This window comes from Coregonus lavaretus, assembly GCF_964263955.1.
Source record: "Coregonus lavaretus genome assembly, chromosome: 5".
In the NCBI taxonomy this organism is placed as follows: Eukaryota; Metazoa; Chordata; class Actinopteri; order Salmoniformes; family Salmonidae; genus Coregonus; species Coregonus lavaretus.
In genome coordinates, this window is record NC_139992.1 from 43223401 (window position 1) to 43236506 (window position 13106).

At 43.1% G+C, this 13106-nt stretch overlaps 1 pseudogene across 1 annotated transcript; it reads right to left on the reverse strand.

The window, feature by feature from the left end:
• Positions 1 to 305: 305 nt before the first annotated feature.
• LOC311129502 (transcription termination factor 2, mitochondrial-like) lies at positions 306 to 1404 on the reverse strand (annotated as a pseudogene). Its single transcript has one exon. The product of its transcript is annotated as a transcription termination factor 2, mitochondrial-like (transcript).
• Between the last annotated feature and the right edge of the window lie 11702 nt (positions 1405 to 13106).

Genomic DNA, 13106 nt, shown 5'->3' on the forward strand with positions numbered 1-13106 from the left:
CTCATCTCATGCTATAGAGTATAGAACAGTGGCTATTGATAGGTGACTTAGGCTAATTGAAACAAACACAGCGATTCCCTGACAATGATTGGCTGATCCACCTATTTCTGGAGACAGATCTCCATAGCAAACACATTATACACAATACACTGAGTCATTGGAGAAATGTATAGCTCACGGCAACAGAGACGTCATAAGACCTCAATCTTCAATCAATAGCTACAGTAAAACACCCATAGCTTGTTCTGCAACTGTGCAGCATTCATCCCATCCCCTTAAAACATTAAGATGTGGTCCGTTAACATTCAATCCTCTGCGGTCCTGAGGGGGGCGACAGGGTTGAAGAGTGGTCGTTGCTGCCTTAGCTGCAGTTTGCCATAGGTCATCTCAAAGTCCTTCTTCGTGCCGACGATAACGTCCAGGCTGCCACCGCGCACAACATAGCCATAGGAGGCCAGTTTCTGGATGCGGTAGAGCACAATCTGCGTGGTGAGCTCCAGCACATTGGGTGTCTCCCTCACTTGGTCCATGCTCACCCCCATGTCCAGCAGCCCCTTGAACCGGCCCACCAGGGTGGGCACCGAGTAGTACAATACAGCGGGGCAGTGGAGGACTATCTCCTGGAGCTTGTTCTCAGAGCACACAAGCACCCCCTGGGTGTAGTCCACAGCCTGTTGCATGGCCTCAGTCTGCAGCTCTGCGATGGAGGCCCTGAGGCTGGAGACCAGGACCAGAAGCTCCTCTGTGGTGAAGCCTTTCTCCCTCAGGAAGCCCAGACTGTCCCTCCACGCCATGGCTGGCCGCATCAGGATGTAGGGGTTCTGGTTGAGCAGCTTCTGGAGCCATAAGCGCAGGTTTCCCTCGTCCCCGCCCAGGTCCAGGTAGGTCTCTCGCAGTATGTGGATGACCTCCTGGTTGCTCTCCACGGGCTGGCTGAAGCTTGTTGAGGCGCAGGCTCTGGAGGTAGCGGATGTTGTCACGCTGGTTGGCGTGGTGCGTGAGCGTGAAGAAGGAGGCAGGGAACTTCTCAATGATGCCCACCAGCTCACGCCGGTTGGGGCATACGGAGGACCAGAGGTCACGCTGAGCTGCCACGTCCTCGGGCCGACACAGGATGGCCTCGGGGTGGGTCTCCAGCACACGGGCAATGGAAGCAGTGTCAGCGCCCATGTCCCGCAGCAGGTCCGCCGTCTCGTACACGTACACAGAGTTCTCTGACAGCACCCATCCCTTGAACTTATGCACCTTACGGATGTCCACCGACAGGTCATAAAGGGAGTCCACAGTTTGCTGGTTCTCTGGCCGCTTGTTGGCGAGGGTAGAGGTGGAGAAGCCCATAGGAGGGGTTAAGACCCTCATCTTCTGGCAATAGGCGCACAGGAAGGCAGTGGTGGCACGGAGCATTGTTGCCAAGGCACTAAAGTACAGATGACCTGTATAAGACAAACACACACACTGAGCAGAGTTACATCACACAAGACCACTACGTCCTTTGTCAGTAATGTATACCAGTTAGTACTATACTACTGTTCTATGTTTTCAGTACATAGTCTGTTTTCCATTGCTCTAAATGAGCTCATTAATAAACAATAAGCTACATTTTATTTAGGATGATCACATAACAAACAAACAAGCATTGCTTTCCTCACCGCAAAGACTGTACAAATCAAACTGAAAGTTGAACTGGTCTATTGAGGGCAACATCAGTAAAGGAAAGTATCTTTGGCCAGTAGATATCTGAGTAGTGTTGGTGTGGGAACACGATGTACTTAACATGTTACCGTGTTACAGAGTGGTGGAGAATGTGTAATTAAACTCATAACCAATGCACCCTCTATTACCGCCGGTAGCAAGTCACTATAGCGCAATAATTATCGAGTTCGTAAAAGGTCTATGCCGCTGTAACAACTGAATGTGTCTTTCAGCACATGGGACAGAGACCACCTGAATCAACTTAATTAATTCAAATACAGGCTATACATTCTATATTGTAAATAAAACCAGACATTTACCAGTTTATTGTCCAGAGGAATACACAAGTTGACGCTGGAAGCTGTTCAGGCATTTGTACCATTATGATAGATCCTAAACGCCCTCTGCTTAAGTGTTTCATAACGCTTGTGATTGGCTCTGTTCCCGTCCGCCTATATTGCAGTTGTGCTGCACAGATTATTAGATTGTTAATTCATATTGATGGAGTTCCCACAATGTAATTAATAATAATTTGGTGGGTGGTTATACTTGTCCTATTTTACACATGTAGGCTACAAGTGTGTATTATATGCATGTGTGAATTGGAAATGTGTTTTTTGTTGTTACATATCCCAATTCTTCCAGAGACCCTCAGAGAGTGGGGTCACGGAAGGGCCGGTGTTATGGGCGAGCCTTACGGGGGCTGGCTCGCCCTACTGTACCTCGTTGCCCGTCCAAATAAAATATAGAAATATGTATAATTTATTTGACCGAGACGCGGGCCAACAGAAACATGCATCAATCTCAGTTGAAGCATCTGAACTAGCGAAACAGCGCCCCTCTGTCTCAGTATGTGTAGACCATGTATCTAATGCTGTCTGGACCAAAAGAGTATGGCATGTCATACTATTTCTGTTCAGACATCATCAGATACATGGGCTACATTTGGAGGGACGCTGTTTCGCTCGCGCGGATGCTTTCTCTTGAGAGGAAGAGGCTAAGCGAGAGGGCTCGCCAAATTCTGTCCAGTATAAACCCAATGCTTTTCTATTGGAATAATATGCAGACCTAAGTGGACACTCAAACTGGACAGTTTTATCTCCGTCTCTTCATTCAAAGACTCAATCATGGACATTCTTACTGACAGTTGTGGCTGCTTCGCATGATGTTTTGTTGCCTCTACCTTCTTGCCCTTTGTGCTGTTGTCTGTGCCCAATAATTTGTACCATGTTTTGTGCTGCTACCATGTTGTGCTGCTGCCATGTTGTGTTACTACCATGTTGTCATGTTGTGGTGCTACCGTGTTGTCATGTTGTGTTGCTACCATGCTGTGTTGTCATGTGTTGCTGCCATGCAATGCTGTTGTCTTAGGTCTCTCTTTATGTAGTGTTGTGGTGTCTCTCTTGTCGTGATGTGTCTTTTGTCCTATATATATATATTTATCCCAGCCCCCGTCTCCGTAGGAGGCATTTTGCCTTTTGGTAGGCCGTCATTGTAAATATGAATTTGTTCTTAACTGACGCCTAGTTAAATAAAGGTTAAATAAAAATATCAAATAAAAAAATAAGTTTGTCGCCTTCATTCCAGCCTTTGGGACAAAGACTCCCATTGTTAGGGCCGAGACATGAGCATCTCGTCATTATATACAGATCTATGGTTTCAGCCTCTTGCGAATTGGAAAGAAAAGTTGGCGGGTGCACTGTTAGGATGCTGGATTGCCCTAAAGTAAATTGATGTTTTGCCAAAATTATATAATTACTCCTGTCTAAATAAAATCATTCAAAATACTTCACCATGGAGCATGACTTAGCCACAGAGGATCATTAGCTTCTTTCAAAAAAAATTGCTGTGTTTTGAGAAGCACAGCGTGGTGTTTTGAGAAGCACAGTGTGGCAATAGGTCTAGCTGATTGAGTTGCGGCTGTCAGTGAAAAGCGTCAAAAATATGTGTGAAGATAACGTCTTGAGTATCATTTAAAATGTTGCATTAATAAGAAGGAGAGGGGGTGTGGCGAAGATATAGCGCGTCTCTCTCCAGAATGCATGCATATGTAGGAAAGTGCCAATTTGGCAATGTCTGATTTCTGATTGTCTTAACGTACACCAATAATTTTTTCTATTGCGTGGCAATAGGTCTAGCTGATTGAGTTGCGGCTGTCAGTGAAAAGCGTCAAAAATATGTGTGAAGATAACGTCTTGAGTATCATTTAAAATGTTGCATTAATAAGAAGGAGAGGGGGTGTGGCGAAGATATAGCGCGTCTCTCTCCAGAATGCATGCATATGTAGGAAAGTGCCAATTTGGCAATGTCTGATTTCTGATTGTCTTAACGTACACCAATAATTTTTTCTTCGCCTCACACGTCAACAAAGTCTGTTTTTTAACATCCATTGCGAATTATAGTTCCTCAGTATTTGAAAAATCTTTCCAACACTCCCGGCCTCGATAATCACCAAGCCGTGTGAAAGAGCATAATATCATGATCTGATGATCCCATATATCCAGTGTAAACGTCATAAAAAACTGATTTCTGTCCCAAGCTCACTGGCACAGGAAACTCTGAGGGTCTGGAATAGGCTAGTTGATACAATTGTAGTATCTGAACAGTTTATAATTTTGGCTGACATTTGCAAATGGTGTGTTAGATGAATTTTACTCTGCCTTGCTGAAACATCTGGAAAGCATTACTATAGGGGCCCCCTGAAATAGAGGACATGGGGATATGTGGAGGCCAGGGATTGGTCTATTCAAAACACCCATCTTATGTTACATAGGATATATACCAGGTTTTGAACAAAGGACGGGGAGAATAATCATATTTGAGATTGGGTTAGTTGTTCTCCAGATTCTGCAGAAATCTGTAAATTGACGCTGAAATCTTTTGATATAATAAATCTTTATAATCAAAGTACAGTGTCAGCGGATTCCTTGTCAACACAGCATATCAGCATCGTTGTTCGGCCACCACAGAAATTGGCGACGAGGATTTTGGGACGAGTTGCGTCTGTTCAGCGTTGCATCATGGGCCCCGAGCTGACTCCCGCTACAGAGGCCGGCAGATAAGGTGAGCTTTTTCACAACTTTGGGCGCTGGTCAGTTCGTGTGCCTGTGTGTGCGTTGGGGGATGCACCGTTAAGAACTTGTGTGTGCGCCTTGCTGCTATTTGCTGTGGGATGAGAATCCGTTCTAAATTTCTAAATTTGTTTGCGTTGGAAACAACGCAAACAGGGGGGAGTGAGAATATAATACAGGATAAAAGGAAAAAAAAGGAATTGATAACACTGGGCACACGGATATTTGGCTTGAATAAAATTAAAGGGAAAAGGAATAAAATAACGGAATAGAATGGAAAAGGAACTAAGGAAAAATGTATACTGTTAGGACGTCGCTGATCTACGGAAGCCCTCAAACGAGGCGATCATTAAGATGGGCCACAAAATCCTGAAGAGTCACTAGGTGCATTTTCAGGTCAGTCCAAGGGACTGGAGATTGTAGAATACACATTCAATTGTATGTTACCTCTCGGTATATAGTTGACGAGGTATATGTCCGAAGTAGCCTCACATTGAATATCTGCAACTCAAGGTAGCAGAAATTTAGGAAGGAATATAAAGGAAATAGGAGCGACGGAAGCATGCTTTTAAGGACCGTATGAATGGATGCATTCTTGTTGATTATGTGTGTGTGAGAGAAGGAGAGTGGGTGTGTGCGCAAAATAAAGAGGTCTCTGTTGCGCTTCAGCTGTGTGTCGACTCATGCTATGATAAGATTTATGTTAGAGATACATACATGTATATGTTTTGGTTGAGAACAGGGGTTTTAGTTTTTGTAAGGAAATATGTTAATTACGGTTAAAACCTTATGAGTCTCCATTTGAGAGAACGTTTTCAAAACATTGTTAAAATCTATGAGCCCCCGGGAGGACGTTATGATTGTATAGAGAGGATTCGTTTTAAACATTGTTAAAATCTATGAGCCCCCGGGAGGACGTTATGATTGTATAGAGAGGATTTGTAATGGATAAGAAAATAACTATAAATCTGCAGATTACAGTAGAATAAGTGAAGATAGTAAAGTTAAGAAACTTCGAAGTAGGATTTGTGTTCTATGTTTTGTGTTGGTTTGTGCGTTTTGTTCAGTGTTACTGTTTGTCTGTGTTGGAAAGAACGGAGGGACAGCTGGTCTGTCTGCTGTATGACTTAGAGAACATTTACTTGTGGGAGAGCTCCTCTCACCTTGAAATCGCACTAGTAAATGAGCTGCGCATGTGTGGGATTTTATGAGTTTAGAGTTACACAGAGCAAATATGCCACTCCCCTGCCTGCACTGAACTGCTGGGAGACGCAGACTTAGAGCTGAAAAAGAAGGAGGGGGACTTTGAGTACACACAAATAAAGTATTCTGTTTGTTAAGTGGCTATTGCTTAATCATGAAACTATTTGATTGAGATCCATTGAATTTATAAATGAGAGCTATGTTGACGGATTAAAAATAAAAATAAATAGTTAAGCTGTTTGCTTATTTCTTAGCGCGAATGTGAACATAGGTATGTCTAAAAGGGTATTGTATGGTAGGAGGGAATGATAAGCTACATAGCTTAAAGTATTTTTTGGTTTACAAATTAATTAGTTTAAAATAATAATAATAATACAATAATTCACAAAAAGGAATATAAAAGAGTTGTTACAATGCGGTAAAAGGACATCAAAACTACGAAAGTAATTACTCCTGTTGATGTAGTACAAAATAGTAATCCTCTAGTTAATGGTATTGCAAGGTTATCTGGAAAATGGAATAGACGTTGGCCTGACATTGAACAACCATGGCCAGTGGAAGGGACTCTTAACCCAGAAGTAATTAAAATAATGCAAGTGCTTGTGACAACATATAAGGCAGATCAAAAGAAGGGGGAAAAAGGGGAACAACGTTAAGAAAAGAGACAAAGAGAGCTGGGTGTTCTTAAGTTGTTTGAAAATGAGGGACAAAAACGGATAAAAGATACAAAATATAAAAGAGACAGAGGTATAGAGAAAATGGCAAAAGAGGCGAAGGTAACAGAAAAACTAACGGCAGAAGTCAATACACCTTTCTCACATACGGATTCAGCAAAGAGGCCCCCACCTTACGAGGAAGAAGTAGAGTTTAAGGACGTCTATCCTCAGCTTCCATGATCATTCAGGAGGGTGATTATTGCATCAGAGATGAAGATGAACGGATAATAGAGAGAGGACAAGCAGAAACAACCATAAAGATGAATCCAAACTCCAAAAGTAAGAAGAAAACAACATGTCTGGAAACTAAGGGTAGAGTGAGGTTCAGGAGGATGGAACTTGAAGATGATGATGATGATCAGAGTGATTCAGAAGAGATCATGGGTGGATATGACCCTGGGATCAGACAGAGATTGGCCAGAGCGGAAAGAAGGGGTGATGGAAGTTGGAAGAAGAAGGATACAAGAGATCCGAGCTCTGATGAAAGTCAAGATGAAGACAGCGATGAAGATTTGGAGATTAAAGGTGCTTCATGTTCAAGAGGATTTTATTCTACAATGACTAGCACAGAAGAAATAGAAAGAGATATGGATCGATGCATATCATGCTTGGATAAGGCGAATAATTAAGAAGAAGTAAGAGAATTGGAAGAACAACTCAAGAAGTTGAAGATACAGAAGGAAAAACTGCTGAAAAAATAGTCTCAAAAACTGGAGAGGAAATATATATTGCGGCCAAGAAAAGGGAGCACGAGTAAGAAGATGATGCCAGTGATAATTCGAGGACAGAATCTGGAGTATAAGCCTTTGCAGAATACCGATATGTCAGATATACTTGAGAAGCTGCCTACTCTTCAAGATGGAGCATATCCTTGGATTTCTAAGTTGGAAGAAATTACGGTGGGAACACAGTCTGCCATAGGAGACATTAAGAGACTTTTGGCTAATCTCCTTGGGATTCCAGGTATGGAAGACATTTTTCAGAGAGCTGGACTTAATCGATATGTGGGGACTGCGGTGAATGATCCTGAGTTGTTAGCTGCAAGTAGAAATCGGCTGTGGAGAGCACTGAAAGATACGTTTCCAACAAATGTGCATCCTGACAACATTCTGATTGACCCACTAGGACAACAAGAAAATCCGAGAGCCTATGTGTCAAGAGTTCATCAAGTGTGGAGAAATATTACCGGAAATGATCCAGATGTGAGTCAAATAGAGCAGTCAATTTTGCGAGCTAAACTGCAGATGGGGCTGCCCTCACCAGTAAGGAGCAAACTGGCAGAGGTGGTTGGACTTGGAAGCATGACAAAAGGTGTCTATACAGATCATATAGCCCATCAAGTGGATCTGTACCGGAAAAAGGAACACAACCAGAAAGAACAGGACCAAGAAACTCTCAGAAAACTCAATCAAATACAACTGGTGGAGAATAACAAGGAGAAGAAACAGGCTTTGGTTATGCAGAATCAGTGTTCACCAAATCAACAATCACTGCCACAGCTTCAACCGAACCAGGTCCAACCGCAATTGTACCAGCTACCACTAGTGGGACCAGTTGTTTCATATCCACAGCCAGTTTCTGGACAGACACAGAATTGGAGAGGAAGAGGACGAGAAGGCTTAGGAAGAGGAAGAGGAGGAAGATTTAAGCCATACTTCCAGCAATCTTCAGAAGTGTGTTATAATTGTGGACAGGTTGGTAACTTTGCCCGTGAGTGTAATGGGCCAGGAGGAAACACCAGAGGGAATTTCAGAGGAAGATACAGGGGCCAGTCAAGATCATTTGGAGGACCGGTGAACCCTTATATGGGCCCGGAGCAAGGATTCTAGAGGTGCCCAGAAGATCCGAAAGGGGGGTGTCAGCTGGTAGCATCTGGACCGGAAAAAGATCCAACAATTGAGGTGAAAGTAAACAATCGACCATTGGAAGTGATGGCAGATAGCGGAGCTGCTTTTACCTGTGTTCGGCCTGAAGATGCTACACAACTTACCATGTCCAATCAACTAATTAGGACAATCGGATTTGAGGGAGTGAAACAGCTGATTCCTCTTACGGAACCAATTGAGCTCTGCTATAAAAATCTGAAAATTACAATGCCCATACTGGTATCGGAACATACACCTATTGCATTGTTGGGAAGAGATGCATTGTGTAGATTGAATTGTACATTAAAATGTATGCCAGACGGCTGTCTGGTAGAAGTGCCAAAAGAAAAGGTTTACCAATTGTTGATGACGACAGAGATGGATTCTTCTTCAGTATTTTGGATTGGAAATCTCAGTGCAGATTTTTTGAAGCAGGCTAAGATATGGGAGAAATTCATTGTGGCAAACATGCCAGGTGCGAGGCTTCCGGAATATCCATTTCATTGTACGCTCAAGTATTTCAAGAATGCTGCCCAATCGAAATCAGAGGAATGGTTGAGTCATCAACCAAAGAAAGTTCAACTCAGCTCATGTTGCATAATTTTAGGACCACAAGGAGCAGCTATGAAGATAAACACAGACGATTATCTGGATAAAGAATTTGAGATTGAGAAGATTGTGCCACATGTGACCTTGTTGGTTTCTGAAGACTATGAGCAGAAGCATATAGGAGAAATGATGACAGAAGCAGAGAAAGCTGTTTTCGTACCAATGAAAGAGAATTTGGCGATTTGGAGGAGTGAAGATCAGCGATTTCTCAAAATCATGATTTCGGCCCAAGGACAAGGACAGCCACAAGCTGTACGGATGACACATGAATCTATTTGCAGTGCGAAGATGGATTCAGACTCTATGAAAGAGGAGATGTTGCAACAAGTTCCAGAAGATTTGTGCTCTCAACACAGTGCCGATATTGGACTTGTGAAATCAGCCCAACCGGTGAAAGTTGAACTTCGACCAGGAGCCAGACCTCCTTGGAAGAATCAGTATCCATTGAAAGATGAAGCAATCCAAGGGATCGAACCACAAATTGAAGGACTTTCGAAAGCAGGTGTTTTGAGGATTACAAAAAATCCTCAGAGTAACATGCCTTTGTTGCCTGTGAAGAAACCCGATGAAACTTATCGTGTGGTTCATGATTTGAGAGCGATGAATGAGGTAGTGACTGATTTTCCAACAGAAGTGCCAGACCCGCATACCTTGTTAGCCCAAATTCCTCCTGATGCGACACATTTCACGGTGTTAGACTTATGTGGTGCATTTTTTAGTGTTCCACTTAGTTTAGAAAGTCAGGGTTTGTTTGGGTTCACATATAAGGGACAGTTCTATGAGTACAGTCGATTGCCACAGGGGTTCAAGCATAGCCCTCACATTTTCAATAAGGTACTGAAGGAAGATTTGGTAGGGATAGATCAGATGTTGCAAAGCACTGTCATTCAGTACATGGATGATATAATTATCTGCTCACAGAATGAGGAAACATGTCATAAAGACTCAATTAAATTGCTACAGGTATTGGCAGAAAAGGGGCATAAGGTTTCACAGAAAAAGTTGCAATATTGCCAGGAGAAGGTTGTTTATTTGGGTCAGAAAATAACGCATGGACACAGAACCATTTCGGATAGTCAATTGGAAGCTATTCGTAAGGCTCCGAAGCCTAGAACTGTCAGAGAGATGATGACATTTCTTGGTAAAAGCTGGTTATTCTTCAGCTTGGGTTGAGAGCTATGCTAGTTTGACGGGACCTTTGAGAGCTATGGTTAAAGATACTGGGAATGGACAACTCCATAGCAATCTTTCCTGGACACAGGAAGGCCTTGTGGCATTTGAGACGATCAAACAGAGGCTACAGGAGGCACCTGCACTCACACTACCAGACTACTCTAAGAATTTCTTGCTATATGTGTCTACTTCTACTGGAGGTAAATATGCATGTGCAGTTCTTTGTCAGCCGACAGGTACAGGGACGAATCCTCAACCTATTTCCTACTACTCTACTGCCTATTCAGATGTAGAACTAGGGCTACCACTGTGCTACAGAGCAATGGTGGGAGTATATTCAGTGTATGACAAAGCATCATCTGTTACGATGGGTTACCCAGTAACAATTCTTACCCATCATAGTCTCAGAAATCTTCTGAACTATGGAAAATATACATTGACTATGCCTAGGCTCAGAGACTATCATAGGCTCTTAGAGCAGGTAGATGTCACCCTAGTGAGGTGTGATACGGTGAATCCAGCCGAGAATTTGCCAACTTCAGAGGATGGTGAGCCACATGATTGTGTATGTCATTTGTTTGGAGCAGTGTGGAAAGGTCGAGGGTTTAAGAAAACGGATGGTTCTCCGATACAACATAATGCGCAAATAATTAAATTGTTGCATGCTATGATGAAGCCTAAAGAGATAGCGATTGCTAAGTGTGCAGCTCATAAAACAGATGTGTCAAAAGTCACACAAGGGAACAAAGCTGCTAATGAAGCTGCAAAAGCCGTTACAGGAGCGGACAAATTGGGCAAGGTTTTTCTGGTCACTCATGGAGTGGACTTGGAAGACAAAATTACGCTTAAGGATGTGATTTTGATGCAGGAAGCTGCTTCTACGATTGACAAACAGTTATGGCTAGACCGAGGTGCCGTCAAAGATGCTACTGGTCTTTGGAGAAACCATGAGGGGTTGATAGTAGCGCATCTAGACCTATTAGGCCTGACGATTCAGAAAGCACATGGGTTAGCTCATGTTGCAAGGGGGGAGGTTAGCAGAAAGATCACAAAGGAGTATGGTTTTTGGGCACCATATTTGCTTGAACAGGTTGACTATGTCATAGGCAGGTGCACAATCTGTCTGAAAAATAATGTTCGCAGGGGTGTGACTGTTCTTCCTGGTCACATTCCTACACCGAGAGGTCCTATGCGTGAGTTGGTTATCGACTTTGTTGATATGATAAAACCAGTTGAAGGGAAAAGATATATGCTGGTGGTTGTGGATAGATTTTCACGATGGCCGGAGGCCTGTCCATCCAAGCGAAAAGACGCTCAATCGGTTGCCAAGTTCTTGTGTAAAGAAGTCATAAGCAGGTGGGGACTTCCTGATCGAATATCCTCAGATAATGGGAAAGAATTTGTGGATAAATCAGTGAAATTGATGTTGCAAAAATTGGGAATTAAGCAGCATCTTGGAGCAGTTTATCACCCACAAAGTCAAGGGATTTGTGAAAAAATTAACGGTGTTTTGAAAAATCACATTGTCAAAATTTGCCAGCATACGGGTCTAAACTGGATAGCGGCGCTTCCTTTAGCATTAATGGTGTGTCGCTCAAGTGAGTTGCGTGATCTACGTATGACACCCCATGAACTGGTCACAGGAAGAAGGATGCCTACGCCTTGTTTGCGAACAAGCGGAAAGGGTCCAAGTTTGGCTCTTTTGGAAGATGAAATGAGAGCGTACGTTACATATGTGGCCAATTTTCATAAAAAGTTGTCCACATATGTTTCTGACAGGCAAAGAAAATAAGAGGTGCAGGAGAAGCTCGATGAGCAAAAAATGAGTACAGTGCAACCTGGGGACAAGGTGTTCGTGAAGGTATTTAGAAGGAAGTGGTATAACGAACGTCGTGAGGGACCATTTGAAGTTGTTCGTAGTACTGGAACGGCTGTCGAGGTTAAAGGGTCTCCAACGTGGTATCATTTCTCACATTGTGTTAAAGCGCCTAGAGAAGAAGTGCCACGCGCAGAGAGACAGGATGTTGAAGGCTCAAGAGAGCAGGATGAAGATAGGGAAGAACAGGTAGAAGGAGAGATGGATGACAATATCCAGAGTCAAAACCCAGAAGGAGAGATTGTCCATGCTGTGGACAACGTTGATGATGATGTGTACACTTCTGATGATGCCAGAGATGACTCTGCAATGGATGGACAGGAAAGGAGATTTGGGGACATTGATTTTCAATGCGTCCCAGAAACAACAGGGCATATTTCAGTGGAATGTGAAACCGCAGAGATCACCAAGGGCAACTCTGTTACAGGAGAAGCTGGTGATTAGGTTAGACAAAGTAGCCCCAGACCAGTTAGGAAAAAAGTCAGACCAAAACGTTACGAAAACTAGGGTTGAAGTAACTCTAGGAATGTCAGCTCAGCTCCCATGTCAGTGTACGAGAGAGAACAGTGGTGAAGGGAAATTTAGAGTTCAGTGGGAAGATAGCTATGGCAGGAGTTTAGATCTGTTAGGAGCAGTTGCATTGAGAAAGTATGCGTTGCTGAATGATAATAGAAGACTGAAGATTGAGGGTGATTGCAGTCTCTATGTGTACAATTCCCAGCAGGAGGATCAAGGTGATTATAAATGTATTTTTTATAATCCACAGTTTGAAAGTGAGGGATTAGAGTCGGGACTGAGAGTTAATGTAGTGACACTAGTGGTGATAGATGGAAATACAAGTAAAGAGCTCCAAGCTGTAGGGAAAATAGATGAATCAACAACAATGACATCAACACTTCAG